Below are 18,404 nucleotides of genomic sequence, written 5' to 3'. Positions count from 1 at the left end.
GCATAAACATCTGAAAGGTGAGGGTAACACGTGGGGTAGTATGAAGCCCCCCGGAAGAAGGAGGACCGGGGGAGGGGGTATACTGCGGTCGTGGAAAACCGTTTTGATGTTGGAAAAGTGTAAAACACCTCCATCACCACCCGCAACCACCACCACCACCACCACCATCATCATCAAGTCGCAGTAGAAAGGATGGAAGAAGCGAGGGGTGGTGTTTTGAGGGCGTGAGCGAGGGAATGGACATCGTTTTCGGGTCAAAACCACCCGAAGAACCGGAGTCGACCGAGGTCGAGGTGGCCGCGGCCGTGAGAAACCGAGCTGCTGGCAATGATCAAAATTTGCAAATTAAGACCGTTCTCCTCCTCCTCCTCCTCTTCCTCCTCCTCCTCCTGGAGCACTCCATGTTTTCCAAAATGGGGTGGTGGGTGGGGTGGTATGAGGGGCACCTTCCTTGGTACCTGCTGGTCCGGGCCTTCCCCCGGGTCTCTTCATTGGCTGTAGTGCCTGGTACTGCTCGGTGTCGGTCCATTATTCCGTATCCTCGACCACGACCAGTACCAGCCACTCCAAGGTTCTTCGTGCACGGGCTTCGGCGGGAACGTCAACCTTCGCCACCATCGTGCAACGTGCGCCCTTAGCACACCGGGGTCGTATGATTTACCACAGCCCAGGGTTGCTGCTGCCGTTGTTGCTACTAAAATATTAATGTCCATGTCCTGGTAGCGGGCGCAATGGCAAAAAGGCTTCCCGGGCGCGGCGGCAGGCGGCAGCAAATTGGCCAATAAATTATTAAGCCCGGGCATCCACCAACATCCTCCCGGCCGCTCGTTTGCTCGTTGGCAGCACGAGCATTTGGAGCACTTGGCGCGCGAGAATCACGATGCTCGGGATTCGGGATTTTTCCAGAAATCCAGAAATCCGACTTCTCGGTATTCGAAGGTGAGCTTTCAGACTGCAAAGTCCTTTCGTTTTTTGTTTGGCGGGGGGACCACCACAAACACGCCATCCTTTCCGTCTGGAGTGGATCATGTTACGGCTGCTGTTCATCTCAGCATGCTCTGTCCGCCAAGAGGTTAGTAGTCCGCGTCCGAAGCAACAGTTTCTTGGGAAACGCTGCCGCCGACGTCGCCGCCAACTCCGCAACGTAATGGTGTGAACCGCACATTAGCGAAGCGACGCGAGCGGATATAGTGAACGTCGTCGTCGTCGTCTCCTCTCGTCTCCTCCTTTCGTTCATTTTCTGGCGCGAAAGGTTCGTCTTCGCAGCGTAACGTAACTCGAAAGAGGGATGGCGGGAGGAAAATGGGTGGGAAAATTCATCTCCAGCCCAGTTTCAGGGGACTTCTCTCTTGCTCTCTCTCTCTCTCTCTCTCTCTCTCTCTCTCTCTCTCTCTCTCTCTTCGGTTTTTGGCACAAATTCGCTCTCTCGGGGCTCGCTCAGGGTGTCTTTATACTTCGTGAAGATAATAGCAGCGAACATTAGACTCTTCTGAAGGACCTAGCAGAGAGATAGATAAAGAGAGAGAGAGAGAGAGAAGTAAAGAGAGAGAGAAAGAAAGAGAGACTAGAGGGCGAACGATCGACAGAGACGACCACAGCAGCATGCTAGAGCGTGTCGCGACCGTGGGAACAGGATCCGATGCTCAGTTTCCATCAGCTGGCGGCAAATTCGTTGTCAGAATTACTCTCTCTCACGTGCTCTCTCTCTCTCGCTCGCTCGTAGTGTGTTCCAGTGTTCTGGTGGTTCGGGGCCAGTTCGGGTGCGGATACCGCAGCATAGCCGAAGAAGAGGCCGTAGTAGTAGCAGCAGCAGCAGCAGCAGTCACAGCAGCAGCTGCAGCAGCAACAACTAATACGCCAGAACTCAAAACTAGAACGCACGCCACGGTGACGGGTCAGTGTTGGATCTGGGTTCTAGCACGCACGGTCGTTCCATCGTTCTGCATCGTGCTGCTTCGTGTGGCGGTGATCGTGTGCCAGCCAGCCAGCCAGCCAGCAACTGTCAGCGACCTGCGCATCACACATTCACGTTGGCCGTTCAGGGTTCAGGTTGTCAGTTTGGCGCGGCGGTGACCACGTTTTTCGGTTTTTTGGGAGGGAGGTGATACAGAACACTTCATTCCAGCGTCAAGACAATCATCAGCGTACGGGAGTTGCTACATTTTGCTGAACCGCGAACTGAACAACTGAACTGAGTGGAAGTATTGATCACGTTGAAGGAAGGTTGGGACTCTGGGATAACGTTAGACGTGCCATTACCCCACCGTGTGTGTATGTGTGTGTGTGTCCGTGTGCCAAACACTAAACGTACTTTATACGCGTTTACGACGAACGTAGTGTCATTGGAACAGTGGAAACAGTGCAGTTAACCTATTACATCAGCTGTTAGTAGTACTACCACTACTACCCCTACAACTACTATTACTACTACTACTAGTGCTACACTACTATTACTTACGGTTAATTGGTGCGTTGGTGTGGTGTAATTTTCGGTAGCCAAACGTAGCCAGAAGTGTAAGCAATATATCGTAATCTAGAGGACGTCGAGCGAGAAGTCAGCAAGTCGCAACGCACGCGAGTGTTTCAACCGTTTTGCCCAGAGACGCGCAGCTCCCCAGGTGCCAGCACGCGGGGGTTCAAATGAAATGCCTTTCACAAGTAAAGCCTCCAACTCACAGCAACCAATTATGCAATCGTAGTCCGTTAAGTCCGTTGTCAGCAAACTTATTATCACTAAAAACAAAACCCTTAGAGGCCTCCCATGACCAAGACCAGCAACTATCTAGCGCGTAGCCTACTATTCTCTTCTAAAGGAACTCTTTTACAACTAAAACTAAAGCCCAGATAAGCAATAAGCGTGTTAATGCTAGTCGAGCGTTTGAGAAAGATAGAGTAGCCAAGAGTGTAGTTTGTTAAAAAAGGCTAAAAGAAAACAAAGTTTTCCAAAGTGGAACTCCGTAGCTGTCCGTAGTTTGCACCTCGTACAGTATTGTGCGTTAGCTTAAGTGTTAAAACATAGAAGTAGGCGGTGTAGTGTTTAAGGTTAAAGGAAACTAAATAGAGGGATTGATTTGCGAAAGGAATTGATCGAAAAGGAATATAAAAAGTGACCGAAGTGACCGAACTCTGAGTGCTCCGTGAAGCCATCACTACTCTGCAGTGCTCTGCAAAACGGTAAGTTCGAACCGACCTCCGCCACGTTTGTTATGCAAGCGCCAGTGACCTCGTCTACTACGTGAGGTACTACAAAATGCCTGCCGTTCCGGGAGGGCAGCTTTGGACCGTCGGTACCGGTGCCGATGCCGATGCCGGTGTTCAATCATCAGTCGTGCGTAGTACGTAGCGCAATCTTTGGATCCCTTTTTGTGCGGTGCCGTGCCGTGCCTCTTCGCTACGAGCTGGCCACACTTCATGCTTCATGCGGAACTCCGAAAGGGGTTTCGAGCTTTTGCAGATAATCAAACGAGTGGATCACGCTTAAACGGTTCGATATAGTACTCGGTATTGATTTTCAACCGATGTCGGAGGGTGAACGGAGGGATCCTTTTTATGCGCCCACTCCCCCTTTCCATCCGGAAGCTTGCGGTGAAGCGTGTAGGCCAGGATAATAGGGGTCGAAACCGGTATGCCCGTATCGTAGATTTGAATTGTTGATAGCACATGCATCGGCCCCCCTTTGGCCGAGGTTTGCAGACCTCAAACACACCCCAAACATCCCAGTGGCACGGTTCCGGAACATCCCGAGCATGGTTAGCGTTAAGGACGGTTGTTAAATGATAACAAGCGAAGCGTACAGGTTGTGCTGAAGTCAATCGCTATCAGTTAGTGTGTGTGTGTGTGTGTGTGTGTGTGTGTGCTATTAGTGGTAATAGATCTGCCCTTCCTTCTATCTTATTTCCAAAAACGCCTCGCCGCGCGCTCGCCAAACTCATCCAAATGAATAATTTTTAGAAACCACTTTTCCCACTCCCGTGCCGCACACACGCACCACAATTCGGGTTCATCAATTCCCGATGTGTGCTGTGACCGGGCCGGGCGCGTCATTGCGTGCAGAGTGTTGGGGGGTTTTTGGTCCCGGTAATGGAACGCACCTATATAGAAGGGCGTCAACGTGAGGGAAGGTCCACACATCCATAAGTAATAATATTGTACGGCACTCCCATCAATTCCGGATCAACCACAACAGACATCCCACCGTGTGTGTGTGTGTGAGAGAGAGAGAGTAGTGTTGTGGCCGTGCTTGGCTGCGGCCATGTGGTTGACCCTTTTCGCTCGCTACGCTCCGCTACGTCCTATCGCGCTGTCAAGGAAGGATCGAGGAAGAAAGGCAAACGCGTGGAATCGCATTTATTATAGAGCAGGAACAAAATCCCGTTTAACTTATCAGCTTACGCTTGTACGAGTGTGTGAAAGGTGATTTCATCTGATTACTACCCTCTGCGTAGTATGTTTGCAGGATTAGTGAAGTTATTTGTTTGTTATAACACTACTAACGCTATGGTACGCGGATGTCCTGGACAGGGAAAGCACGATTTATCAAACATTTTCTCCGGCACTCTAACAGTAACAGCCGCATTGTCCCGGTCTCGCATTGTTGATAAATATTGAATGAATATTGATCTGACACGTCCCCATGCACCGCATACTCTGATGTGAACAAGTGAATTTGGCAGTGATCGAGTCCACCGACCGCACGTCCTTGTACGGAAGCAGAGAAGGATTCACTCTCCTCCATCTGGGTCTGCTACGGACACATAAATAGCCTGTCTCTATTGTACTCAACTACACGTCGGTCCCCTGGCACAAAACCTGGGAACTTTCCTGGCCTAACGCAGACGCTGGAGCACCATCTATCGACCGCTGATGTATGGCGAGTGTATGGCGGACATCACACAATAGCTAATAGCAGTAAGGCTAATGCTAATGAAAATTAATGGAAAATCCATTCCCTCGGCACTTGCACTGGCCGGTGACCATTCATTGGTGGTGGTGTCGACGGTTGGCTGCAAATCTTCGACCATCTTGGTCCAAATGGTCGTAGATATCCGTTTAGCGTGCTAGAAGCAAAGACGTTATTGCGACCTTGCGCGATAATACACGGTCCCCTTTCTTCCATCGCTCCATCGCTCCTTATTAGTTGGGTGATTGTTTCGGGGGACATTTTATGGTTCATACATAAACGGCACTTGCCTCCCTCGGGAGTGGGCGCATGTCATCGGTATCTATTATCTGCCGAGACGCGGCAACGCCAACCTGTTTGCGCCCCGTGGGCGGGAGCACGACGTCGCTAGTGTGTGTGTTTATCCGTGCAGCTAATGAAAACAATAATCAACCTCCTTTAGGCCCGCTGGCTGGCTGGCTGGCCGTCGATTGGTGGTCGCTCGGTGGCCCGGCAGCTGCGGTGGCCTCCCTCGGTGACCCAAATTCCGATCTCCTGGCGACCTCAATTGCGTAGCAACAATATATGTCGTCCCTGGGCGACTTGACTGATAGCTTTTCAGGAGCATCTTTTCAGCGAGCAACAGGGAGAGAGCGACAGCGATGTTGAGAAAGGCAAAAACGAGAGAGGAGAGGGGAACTAATTGTTTTTCGTTCCATTCGTTCGCCTACGCCTGTTCGCCTTCTGCAGCTCCTAGCAATCAATCAAACTTTGGTCCGTTTTATTGAACTCGATCGTATCGTACGATTGGGCGCTTCGGTGCCTTCGATGTCCTGGAAAAAACTATCTTCATCTCAAGATGGTTCAAGACGAACGAAGCTGGTACAATCAATTCACTTGCGAGGGAATTTAATCGAGTAAATCGATCTCATTGTTGTTGGCGCATCAGTATCTGTTTCACGGAGCGGTACAAAGGGGTGGCCATATGGGGTGGCACAGTGGAAAAGCTCACCCCCAGCCAGCCAGTCAGCCAGTCAGCCCTTTGTAAGATCGATCGTTTTGACGCTAGCTTTTACGATTCGATTAGAGTGGCTCATGCTAGGGACGATACTGGACGGAAGCAATTAGGGGTTCGCCGAATGGGTGCGTCCGGTACGTACGTGATGGATTACGAACGTCGTGGAGCGCCCGCTGCGGCAAGGACCCTATAGCGTCCGGCCTGAGCTTTCCATCATCCACTAGAGAGATCCCCGGTACGTCAACGTCGCTAAGATGCCCTATCTATATTTAATGCCATCCCATACCCAATGCGAGCGACCCAAGGATGAGTGCAATAAACGGGGGGGCCACTCTATGGATCAGCAATCTTCAGGTTGTTGTTCGGCCAACGGTAGAATGGTTGGCCGCCAGAGCTGCCATCGTAAGCGATGATATTTATATACATCAATCTGTTCGAATCGCAAAATTGTCGTTCGTGGAATAGGGCTTCCCGGGGCGTAGGATTCTCAGTCGTGTCCTGTACCGTGTCCTACGTACCTGCTTCCTCTCATCATCCAACCCTTAGAACGACCCCAATGCCCAATGCGGGTCCAAGGAGGGGAGTAATTTCTAAGCGTAAGATTTCGCTGGATTGAATCGCGTCGCAACAACTACTCGCTATGTAATCAAACGTGACGCGGTAAGTAGGATGTTTACGTCAACGGTGGTTCCAGCAGCTGGTTTGATTGAGCATTCCCTCCTCCGAGTCCGCCAGGGATGATCGTCGATTGGTAAAGGTCATTCTTATTTTAAGGCAGACGATTTATTTTCGATCACCCGGAATAGTTTGGTGCGTTGTTCGATTGATGTTTCAGTTTGATTCATCTTAATCATCGATTAAGTTGCCCAACGTCTCATTGTATTACAAAGTGTAACGAGGCGGTAGTAAGATGGCAGCCGAACATTATACATGTTCCTCTATGCATAATATTTGATACCGTGGACATTCTTTGCTATCAAGGGTTTATGTTTTTCTGCGGTAATTTGTAATTTTAATTTTTTTCTTATCATTTCTACACCTTAATGATAAAGCAAAAGACGGAAGAAACCATTGAGAAGGCATCGGGCATTGTATAGAAGAATCATTCGGATGTTATCTAAAAATTTATTTTGAATTGCATGATGCTAAATCCATTTATTGTTTTCTTGTTGCTGTCGAGTGATAGTTCATGAGACCTTTCCTGTCACCTTCTTTTTCGTAAATTGATCAATTACGACTAAAATGGTCAATCTGACTAGAACGGACCAACGTAGCAGGCCAACCAACCGATACCAAAGCAACGGAGTGCACTACCAGCCTGCCTCGTTCAGGTGCTCGTGTATCAGCCACCAGGAACGGCCAGCAACAACCCGAAAAATTCCATATTGCCCTTTGATCCAGCGTAATTGAGTTGGAATGAAATTTGTAGCCAAAAGCATCAAACTTCAAATGCATATCGGGCTGTGTTGCTTCTCGTCGATTAGGTTTTCCTTTACCTTCTTCGTCCCTAGTTCTCTTTCGTTTTATTCTTTTTCCCCTTCACAGCTAAACCTTGACTCCATGTGACTCAAGTTTCTGTGCGTCATCGTATACGGCATGTTTTTTTTTTCGTGGAAGGATGGCACAAAACAAACGGACACACCACGCGAGGCCATCAAAGGACCGCGCGGAAGGATTCTGGCTCTAGGGCTCCGTCCCGGAACGGTTGTTTCCGTTCATCTGCCGCTCGTCAAACATTTGATGTAGTCAAACAATCCGGCGGCCACCGACCGCAATGGCTTCAGACGCTCCGCGGCGTACGTCACGCGGCAACAACAGCCGCACCGGGTCGCGAATGGAAGCTTTTTAATTTCGTGACGATGGATTCACTGGATTGGCAAACAGGTGTCGACCAAGAACGAAACAATACTTTTGTCATTGTTTGCCAAGTTGTTCCAAGAAGAAAGTAACTTGTACAGCACACACACACGCGCACATACACTGGAAAGACACTTCGTTTCACAAGACACGCTCCTAAAGCGCCAGATGGTTTTTGGTTGGCAAACTTTCCCTTTGAGCAGAAAGCAGAAACAACACCTGCCCGGGTGCTTCGATCGATCCCTCCTCGTAACGTCGCAACGTCATTGAAGGTGCACAGTGATACCCAGAGCAGTGCTGGTTTGCGGATGATGCGGTCCACTACAGAATCCAATTTATCACAGCTAACGCCACCCGACGTTACCCGATCGGAGCACCACCGTCAAGGTGGTAAAGTATTCGGTCGCTACGAAAAGGGGTTGGAATGGTCGCAATAGCAGCAACACCGTGTACCATGAGAAACATTCCACGTAACGAACAACATCCTAACCATCCGGCGGACGTGCCGCCATGCCACTATTGCCGTCAGCCGTATATTTGTGTGTGTGTGTGTGTGTGTGGTACGGAACGATACAGAGCATCGCGTTGGACGCGTGTGCACCTCACGTTAGCTCATCTGGTGTAGTTTCATTTATGTTTTTATGGGGCCATAATCGGAACGGCCAGACCCACCCACCTGCACGCCAGATAAGGTACGAGTTTCGGGGAATGCTGCTTATCCCCGAAAATCCCGAACCGGCTGGCACTCGGTTCCTTCTCCTTTGCGCCGGTCGCCGTGCGGTGTCGGATGATTGTTGATTACCTTTTTGTTGCCTTACATGAATAAATCTATGTTGCCGGCTAGAGAAAGTCATTTGCAGAGAGAGAAAGAAGACAAGAGGTGTGAGAGAGATAGAGAGAAAAAAGGCGCTCCGTACTACTACTGCGAGCGCTCATGAGAAAGGTAATAATGTGAAATGTATAGCACACGCACGTACACGGTCCCTTCTCCCCGCTCGCCAATGTCTACGGTGTCCATAAAATCAAGCCTTTGACGCACACGGTGCTGGTTTGTGGTCCCAACTTTCCTCATTTCCACCACTATCTAACGACCATAGCGGTAGGATAATCGAGTGGCTACGATAAGGTAAATTATCAACAACAACAATAATCAAACCAGGCATATCCTAGGAACCAGCATTCTAACGGTGGTGAGATGAAATGCTCACCAACATCAATAAAAATCGATGCAATATCATTCACTCCAATGAATTGCACATTGACAGCACAGTAACAATTGTTTTCTACGAAGTTCAATATCGATTCGATGTCGTTTTCAACACATAAAAAAAATGCGGATACGTTGGTTTTTCCACCATTAAGGCCGGCGCAAAATGTTGTAACTTCATTTGCGAGACATTTCTGCCCTACCATTCTAGCATTATTATTGAAAGCTCACCACCGGCTTCATGCGGTCTGGCATTGTGTGTGCATGGATCGTTTAACAATCCATTACCAACTGCTCACCGCAAACGATTGAAATCGTACTTCAAACCATTTGTCGTCATCCTTCGGTACGTACCACGAGTCCATTCCAGTCTCTAGCTGATGACCACAAGCACACGCCAGAAAACACGAAACGAACCAATGCTTCGGGATGGTTGAGCATCGAGTGCAAATGGAAATTGTTTAATGGAAAGTAAAAGACCAGATCTGTTCTACAGGTACCGGCACCGCAAAAGAGCATAACGCATGGGTTTCTCCCATTTGGTATGGAACGAGTGAAAACTTGCTCATAATGCGTCATAATGCGTCCTTTCATCCTTCGCATATGAGCATCCTGCACATCCAGCATGTGGGACAAGCGAGCGGCAACAAAGGGACGGAAGAGGAAGAAGGCTGAATGCAGCATCCGGGGCCGGCCTTTGATTTCCATAAACACTTGTTACCATTATCGTTATCGGTTCTCGGTATATTTTATGCCTGGGAACCATGTTTCTGCCTCCTGCCACCATCTCGGCCGATCGGGTGTTAAGAGTCGATGAGAAATTGGATTGCTTGTTTCCCGAACCGTAAACCACGCTCTCAGCCGGGTTCAGACCCAACGCGATGGGGGGAAAACTCGGTACGATAAGCGCCGGCCCAGACTGGTACGACATGACGCCATCGCCAGCAACGAGGGAAGCTCGATGGATTGATCGTTCGGATGCATTGCCTGTTGCCAATCGATCGAGCGGATGGTGCATGATGCACGTCAACCGGTTGAACCATCAAACACGTCAACACGTCTTGGAAAGGGGAAATTCAATTTAAAGCACGATTACATGGGAAAACAATGAGGCCATCGTTACGTCGAGGCCAACACAAAATGTTCGCGGTGCGAAGAAACGGGCTGACAAGAGGGAAAATCCCCATTGTTGATGCACCCGGGGCACGTCTTTTAATGCTGCCGACATCAACAGGTACTGTTCATGGTTTGTTCCGCGGAAGAAAATGCGAAAACAATGGCTGCGGTGAAAAGCATTTATCGTTAGATTTCTCGTTCAAAGCATGAATTTTACGTCCATCGTAAAAATGGAATACATTGAAGTAAACTGTTTCTCATGAAAACGAAACTTACCGCGTAATAGTTCTTTGGATTTCCTTTGGATCGGAATACGATGGTAGTTTGCAATTCATTGTACCTTTGTGTACGACAGACTTGTCTACTGTTTTTGCGAAACACATCTCGCCACAGGGACATCAATCGCAAAAGGTATCAGTCCGGGACTTCCCCAAGGCGCTTCTTCCCCGAGAATCTGCACCGCGCCGAGCAGGATGTTCTCTAAAAAAGGAAAACGTGAGAATAAATATTTGGATAGCCGGAAATTACGTTTACACCGCGATACGAAAAAGTGATAGCAGGTCACAGGACACAGGGTGGGGATCGATCGAGCGCGAAACAATGGCGGTGTCGCGCACGGGCACGCTATCGAGTTTCTCGAACCCCGTTGGGTTTGGCCCGAAATTGTTGAACGTAATTTCCGATTACACCGGATATCACTGTGTGCGCGGTTTTCGGTGGATGGGTCCAGGGGTGCGATCGATAAGGGGGTATTACTCTTAGTGTCCTCGAAACAGTCTCTAATGTCCTGCGATTTGAGACACCACGGATCAGTGACTTTAGAAAACCTTATAAATGCATCTACTACACTTTAGTTTAATATCATAAACATTATAACAGATTATTCTTATTATGGCATCGCTTCAAAGTAGTCCAAATGAATGTTTCACAATCTGTTGTGGGTTTTTTTTTACCAAATAGCATTACCACAATAATGACAGAAAGGCGCTACTTCGGCCGGTTTTGCGGTGCGTTGCGTACCTTCGATCGATCAGAGCAACAAGACCTGGCAACCACGGACTACGTGGATCGTTCTGCGGGAAAATCGTTTCCCCGCCAGTGCCAGTGTCGGAGCACTCGAATCTCGCTCGTGGCATGCCTTGGAGCCTGTTTTAATTATTCAAACATCTTATCTCTCGGTAGCGGCCGAACATGAATGTTGAAAGTTGATAAAAAGCGTTACGTTACAGCGTTGTCCCGTGGCAGCGTGGGCCTTCACCGCACCATATGCCCAAGGACGAAGTGGTCCCAAAAGTTTCGTTCACCAGGACGGGGAGCTGGAGGAAGGTCAGCTGAAACCGACCCAGCCCGGGAGCACGACAACCCAGGACCGGGGTCTCTTTAGATCTCGTTTTCAACTCCAAAGAAACGGTTCCCATAGCAACGGAGAGCCGCAACCGAGCGGTGAACGCGGGTAAGGATATCGGGAAGATTTTTTTACCGGATTTTTCTTTCGCCTTCGTCTCCTTCCTTCGCTTCGTTATTCGTGCACGAGGGGCGGTGGTCTTTGTGTCAGGGGTTTTCAAACACAAAACGTTTCATAAACGCGAAGTAGAAACGAACGAACTCGCTTTGGACCATCCCTCCCTTCCACCGCCGGGTCAGGAACATTCCTGGATCAGCGGATGTGACGGTGGGATTGGGAAGCGCCAAGCGTTTGCTTTGATGCGTCGCTCCTGCCCGGCCCGGTGGTAATCTGGTGGTGCTGTTGCTGTTGTGCGGGAAACAATTTGCTTTTCAGAAGGTCTTAGCCGGGGCTGCGGAGAGGGAGTGGAGTGGAGTGGAGTGTGGGCTCGGGAATTCGGTGTAGAGCATGTTAACCCAAACGAGTGGCGTGATGTGTTGGCCCCCCTCGAGGGGTGGGTGAATGTGTTGCGGGCTGCCCGTTATTAGCTTTACCGCTCCATGCTCCATCCACACCCTCGGCATTTGCTGCTGCTGTTGCTGCGGTTGTTGTGCTCGTAATTGTTGGGCGTTGAAAGTACAATTTTGTTTTGAAATAAATTATGCTACATGCTTGCCACACGCACACCAACACATCCACGGGGCACCACAGTTTCTAATTTATCCGACACCGACCGCGCGTTTGTGGTTCTTGTGAAGTGCTTTCGTCGTTCAGTGTCGGAGCGAGACCGCTGATTGGAATGTTGTTGATGCAAATTAGTGACTGTACTTCGTTTTCATCTTTCGCTTCTCTGGCGGGGAGACGCGAATTTAAAGAAGAAGAAAGTCCATGATCCTTCCTCTCGATAATCATTACAGTACATTTCAGCTTCAGAAACATTGAAACTTTCTAAAGTCTAAAACCAACATTTTCAAAGTCGGTATCCATCGTTACAGAAAAAACGACAAATCTGTTTTTTTAATCTTTTGAATGCTTTATTAACAAGCTACTCTCGTTGAGTTTTTACGAAATTTGTTGCTAGCCTTTTTTCAAATAATTATGTATAACTAGGTGCATTTGAAGTAAACTCGAATAAGGCATCATTTTCTTAATTTGGAAATCATGCCGATGAAAAAAACTGAAAATTGGCTAAAAGCTATAACCAACATCGCTAAAAACAAATCTATTTTTACAGACCGTGGATGCCATGGAACACATGGATGCCTTCCGCGAATGGACGCTTCGGGGGTATTTTGTTAATATTTTCAAAAATTCCCAGTCCCCATTATTCAGAAGCTGTAGTTTAACGTTGGCTTCTACGGAATACCTTAAGATCGGATGCTTTCGTCACAAAAGAAAGTCAAAAATGGGTTTTTTTTTCTCAAACCCCAAAACCGTGCTTCTCCTTTGGAAAAATCCTGCTCCTTTTTCAAAACAGTATTTTACGTTAACACCAACCAATGGGCCCCAATGGGCATCATTTTAGCTGCTACGCCGCCAAAAATCGAAAATTCCTGCTCGCTTCATCGGTGACCATCGTTTGCGGACGGTTGCGCCACCACCAACGCTACGGCCAACACTAGATCGTACGGTGCAGCGCCAGCGATCGGACCAATTGTGTAACCCTTCTTTGCCGACCTTAAAGAAACCGACCCCTTTCAAAACATTCCGTCAACCAAGGACCAAGGCTGGTATGCGGCCATTTACCTTTTAGGGCCACAAAAAGTGTCCCAACAAAGGCATATTGTAGAAAGCGGAACATTTTTCATCTCGGGAATGCCGGGCGACACGCTACATTCCATTCTTTTGGCCCCGGGGAAGCTGCTGCTGCTGCTGCTGCTGCTGCTGCTGCTGCTGCGGAAGGAGCATTGTATCTGCGCACCGTCCCCTCCTCGGTGGCCCTGTGTGTCATTGCCGAAGGGCACGTAGCGTAAACAGTCGAGTGTTTGCTTTAAATTAACTTCCTTCGATGAGAAAGTTTTTGCTGGTCGCGTGCGCAGAGCGGAGGAAAAACTGCTTCACCAAACCTCGTGCCTCGGGGCCAGTGCCTCGGGCCTCCGTTCTTCTTCATTTCCCCGTGGGTTTCCGCTACTTCAATGCGGCCGAAAGAAAGGATAGAGCCCCGAATTGTGAGCTTTTCCTTCGTTTTCTTTCCTTTCCTCTTCAATACTGGTGTGTGTGTGTGTGTGTGCGCGCACGGTGCATTGTGATTCGGCATTTTTCCCACCGCAACCACGCACCGAGTCAGAGTAAATGTGCCAATCAATACCCCAGGTGGTCCGGGAACATCGTCATTCTCATCGTTAGGCGGGAATTTGATATTTCTGGCATCACGGGGGAAGGCGCTGGTTCAGCCGGACACAAGCACGAGCAACAGGCGGATGGTGTGCAGTGATTTAGAACGTTCGACTCGTAACAACCGCAGAAGAAGGGAGTAGAACGTAAGAAACCAGGGAACGAGTCGCGTTAAGTCCCGCGACGCGTGAGAAATTGCCATGAAGCGAAAGATGGTTGAAGGAATTTCGTCGTCGTTCGTTTCGGAAGGTGTTATCGGTGTATTCGGTTACGAGGCACACTTCCAAATCCCCAAGTGACACACGCAGATCGTCCTGGCAGAAACCATTCGGCGATCGGAAGAAGGGAAAACGCAAAAAAAAGGAAGAGCGGAAGTTTATCAGGAGCGTTCAGGAAGGGAACTGTCGTCCTGTTCTTATCCGGTTGACTAAAGCACGGGTAGTAGAGGGAGGGTGTTTTCCGGGAATCGAGATCGGTCAGGATATGAAGGGAATGGACCGAAACATTCCGGATTCGGTCATCATCGAGAGTGCTCGAGTGCTCGAGCGGTTCCAATGTTTGCTGTCCATTTCCATTCCCTGTCCCTGACCATTGCACCAATCATTCCCTCGTCATCGTCGTCGCCGTCCAAGGAAGACCAAGGATTGAACGGGGTTCTCCGCATTCCATAACGCTTTCCTTGCGCTCGATTTTTTCCGGTGACTGGTTGGTGATTAGGATTTATTGAATTGATAGTCCAGCGACAAAATGATGCTGTTTGATTCGTCAGTTTAAGTAGTATCGTAGTGGTGGAAGTGACTTCTTCAGAAGCAGTTTCATTTTATCATCTCTACCAAATTATGAATAAGTTACTCAATATATTCATAATTTTGAATCACAAGAGTATCTTGTTCGTTCTTGAGTGACAAGGAACTGGTAAAGGGGTTTCTACTAACGATAAGCGATTAGCGCAATTTGGTCCTAAAAGTTGCTTTAAGCCATTTCTCCAAGGACAATAATTCCATTCCGTATAAGGGACGGAAATAAGAGAATACTGTTTAAGTAACTTCTATCCAGATCTCCGGTGTGATAACCCTGATAGCCTATCACTTCCTTCGACTTCGAGATTCATCATAATCCTTTTAATCGATAAGACGCGTCCTACCTACTGCTACTGGACTGCCCGCTGGCCGGAACGATGAGGATTTCCGGTTCAAAAACAGCCCATTAAGAACTGCCCCTTTTGGTGGTAACCAGTTAGCGACCGGAACTTGGACCCTCATTTCCCAGAGCGCTCGGTCCCGAAAAGAGATATCCAGACCAGGTAAAAGTCATAATCCCAAGTCCTGCGCCACCAAAAACCCACACCAATGCTGTACGACCGCTTTGTGTACGTGGTACAATTGGAAGGAATGATAAATATTTAATAAAGTCGACTGAAAGAGAGAGAAAGAGAGAGAGAGAAAGAGAGAGAGGAGAGAGAGAGAGAGAGAGAGAGAGAGAGAGAGAGAGAGAGACAGAGAGACCAGTAGAGAGCTAGCACCAGGTACGTGCGAAGGCAGAAGGACACGAGTTCATATTTGGCGGCCGCCAGCCAAAGCCCAAATCTGCTTTCTCCGGCCCCGGCTAATGGCAGCAAATCCCGTGAAGGCCCGGAATCCTTATCCTCGACCCGGCCCACCACACCACCACGCATACAGCACGACACACCTGCATGTCCCGCTGGAAAAGGGAATTGCGGAGGGGAATTGTGCCGAGCGGCGAAGAGATTGGACGTCGCTCGCTTCCGATTATGACGTCAGCAAGCTCTCAGAAGATGAGAAGATTGTTGGTTGGTGAGTTGGTGGTTCGGCTTTTCGTTTTCGTTCGGCGGACAGGCGGATGGAGGATTATGGTTGGCGTCTCGAGAAGACGTCGCAACAACGGCGATACCAGCCAGTGCCACCATCCCACTGCTTCTCATCGCTCCGTGAAGTGAGCAAACGTTCTAATTGCGTTGACAGCATACGGCAGCCAACGGCGTGGAATGTTGGGTGGATGGTGGTGGTCTCGTCATTGGTGATGCTGTTGGAACGCTTACAACATGTTTTTGCCGACACCTCTTGCTGCTTGTACCTTACTTCAGCCAGGCGTTTCTTTGTGTTTTGCTTTACTCCTTTAACTCCGTCCAGACGATGACGAATGTTGGAGAATTTCTCGACGAGAACTTCGCAAACAAACGTCATCCCATACAAATCCGGCGAGAAGTTATCGCGATAACTGCAATGCACGTCTAGCAAGCGAGCAAGCGAGAACGAGCGAGAACTTCTTTTGGAGCTGTCAAATCGTATGTAAACAGTAGGGCGAGAAAGTTATCGCGATAACTTTTGCTCAAATTGAGCAAAAGTTATCGCGATAACTTTGTTGCTCGTCTGGACGGAGTTTTTCACTTCTGTTGGAGCAAGAAACCTGCATCCGGTGAATCTAAATCAGAAACCTTGTTCGCATTGTAATGTGCGCGGGAATCGGGGAAAATCCTATTTCCCCTAGCACCGTAGCACCGTGTGGCATCGTAATATCGTTCGTTTGCTTCCCCCGGGAGTGGAGTGGAAGAAGGGCGAGGGAGGGGGTCCCGGTGTTTGTTCTAATATTTCCATAAACTTCTCCGCATCCAGCATGGCGGCACTCTGCTTTCGGTTGGGTTGACAGGATGACAGCAGCAGCATGGCCTACTATGAGTCACGAAGATGCATTCGCTGATGCATGTTGCTGCTGCTGCCGCTCGTCTTTGGTTGGTTGCCTTGGAAAACTAGGTCGATTACTAGCCGGGAGCAATCGTAACAGGCATTGGTGACATTTTTCCAGTGCACGAACGCCGCGAAGACCATAAACACTGCACCAGCTCCGCGTCAGTATTCGGAAAAGGAAACCTTCGAGGAACCTTCCGGCAAGTCAAGAATGGCTTCGATCGATCGAAGCAGAAACAATATCGCGATGGATCGCGACCGTGTTGTTTACAGCTTAAGGAAGCGCCGCTTGTGGTAATACCTTCCCGGTGAAACTCAACGCCCGGTGCAGCCAGCTGCAACAACCATAAATAGAAAGTCGGACGTCGATCAGCGCTGCTAAAAGTAATTTATTAATCTTTGTACTTTCATCCCTCGCAGCGGTGAAGTTTCAATGAAGTTCTGGGCAAGGAAATGAGTCTCATCGCTTAGGCAGGACAGGAAAACAATGGGAAAAGAGCGAGACAACGGAATGGGGCTTTGAGGACGGCAGAGATTCCCCGTCTTTTGCGCCGTTTGCCAAACAAGATGGATGCTCGTCGTGATTGATCGAGCAAAAAAGTTTTTCTCCCGCGTACAGTGCTGCTGGAGCAAAAGCTTTTAGTTTCTTTGAACTTGCCGCACAGTTAAATCCGCCGTTGGCTTTCCCTTGGAACCAACATCGTGTTCATGGCGCACCAGCTTCTTCGAACCCAGAGCCCTGTGCAGTAGTAAGTAGTACGGCCATAAAATGGAATCGTATGCGTAATGGGAAAAAGTGTAATCGAACTGGCAGCATTTTGTGTGGCGTGAGTCACGCTAACCGATGGTGTTGCGACGTTGTTGCGACAAAAAAAAAAAACGGCCGTCCAGTGTCCTACCAGATCATCTGCTGCTGCTACTACCTGTGTGTTCGCGCGGCATCGCGTGACCGAAAGCATCTTGGCAACGAAAACGAACTGTTCGTGCATCGAACATCGTGCCAACATCTCGAAAGTTCCTGTCTCGCGATAGCGTTACGCGTGGATGGTGGCACAAGAGAAAATTGAATTACATGATCCCGATGGGAGACGATCTGTGTGTGTGTGTGTGTATCTGTGTGTCTATCCATATGCTCCGGGCGTACGCATCAGCCGGTGGCGCACCTTTCCATTTCGGTGCGGTGGCCTCGGTGTTGGCGTTTTTTTTTCCAAGAAAATCGGGTTTTGCTCCCCACCCCCCGGCCGGTGAAAATCGTTGGTGCGACGGATTTCTTTAATTTGGTTTTTTGGGGAAAAAAATTTGAAATAAAATGAATTTCATCCGAAACCGTGGCATGTTCCGAAGCTTCATCCAGGACGGCACCATCCCGGACCATCCCTGTACGTTCTCCTCCTTAGACACCGGGAGCGTTACCAGCGTCATCGTACGTTCTCAAATTTTACTTTGAGCCTCCAAAAAACCCCGCACGTGGAGCTCAAGTAACAGAAGAGGCCGCGGGTGACGAGAGAGGTGCGGATCGAGTAGCTCAAGGTACATTACCGTAATCGTGCAACCGTGGCATCCGTTGGGCTGACATTCGAATACACTCGTAACTCGTATCTGGTCTGGTGCCGAGGCATGTGAGCGGTTTTTGGCCAGAAGCGTTTTTTATTATTATATTCGCAATAAATTGGTAATGAAACGAGCAGCAGCAGCAGCAGCCGCGAACCCGTGACTGGTACATGGTATTGCTTTCATGCATTACCCCCGAAACCGGGGATGTCAGGCCAATGGCCCACCCTCCGTACCATCTGAAAAGTCACTAATGTTGGTTTGGAAAGCGAAAGCGGTAAATCGGGAACTAATTTGCGTTTCGTGAGAGATGAGTAAGAATCCTTAATAATTCGATTTCCCGAGTTCCCGAG

General features: G+C 49.1%; 1 protein-coding gene across 2 annotated transcripts in view; it reads left to right on the top strand.

Annotated features, from left to right (window-relative positions):
• Positions 1 to 18,404, top strand: part of LOC125959840 (diacylglycerol kinase eta) — a 47,038-nt gene that overhangs the window by 11,207 nt on the left and 17,427 nt on the right. The window contains exon 1 of one of the 2 annotated variants that reach the window (XM_049692803.1): positions 3,107 to 3,174. The exons of the other annotated variant lie outside the window; for it this stretch is intronic. The gene's annotated coding sequence lies outside the window, so the exon portion shown is untranslated. Of the gene's footprint in view, positions 1 to 3,106; positions 3,175 to 18,404 lie in introns of those variants that run through there. 2 annotated transcript variants of the gene reach the window in all.

Source organism: Anopheles darlingi, chromosome 2 (assembly GCF_943734745.1).
Source record: "Anopheles darlingi chromosome 2, idAnoDarlMG_H_01, whole genome shotgun sequence".
NCBI classification, from domain to species: domain Eukaryota; kingdom Metazoa; phylum Arthropoda; class Insecta; order Diptera; family Culicidae; genus Anopheles; species Anopheles darlingi.
The sequence above is the reverse complement of the archived record's forward strand: the minus strand, read 5'-3'. Positions and strand labels throughout refer to the sequence as shown.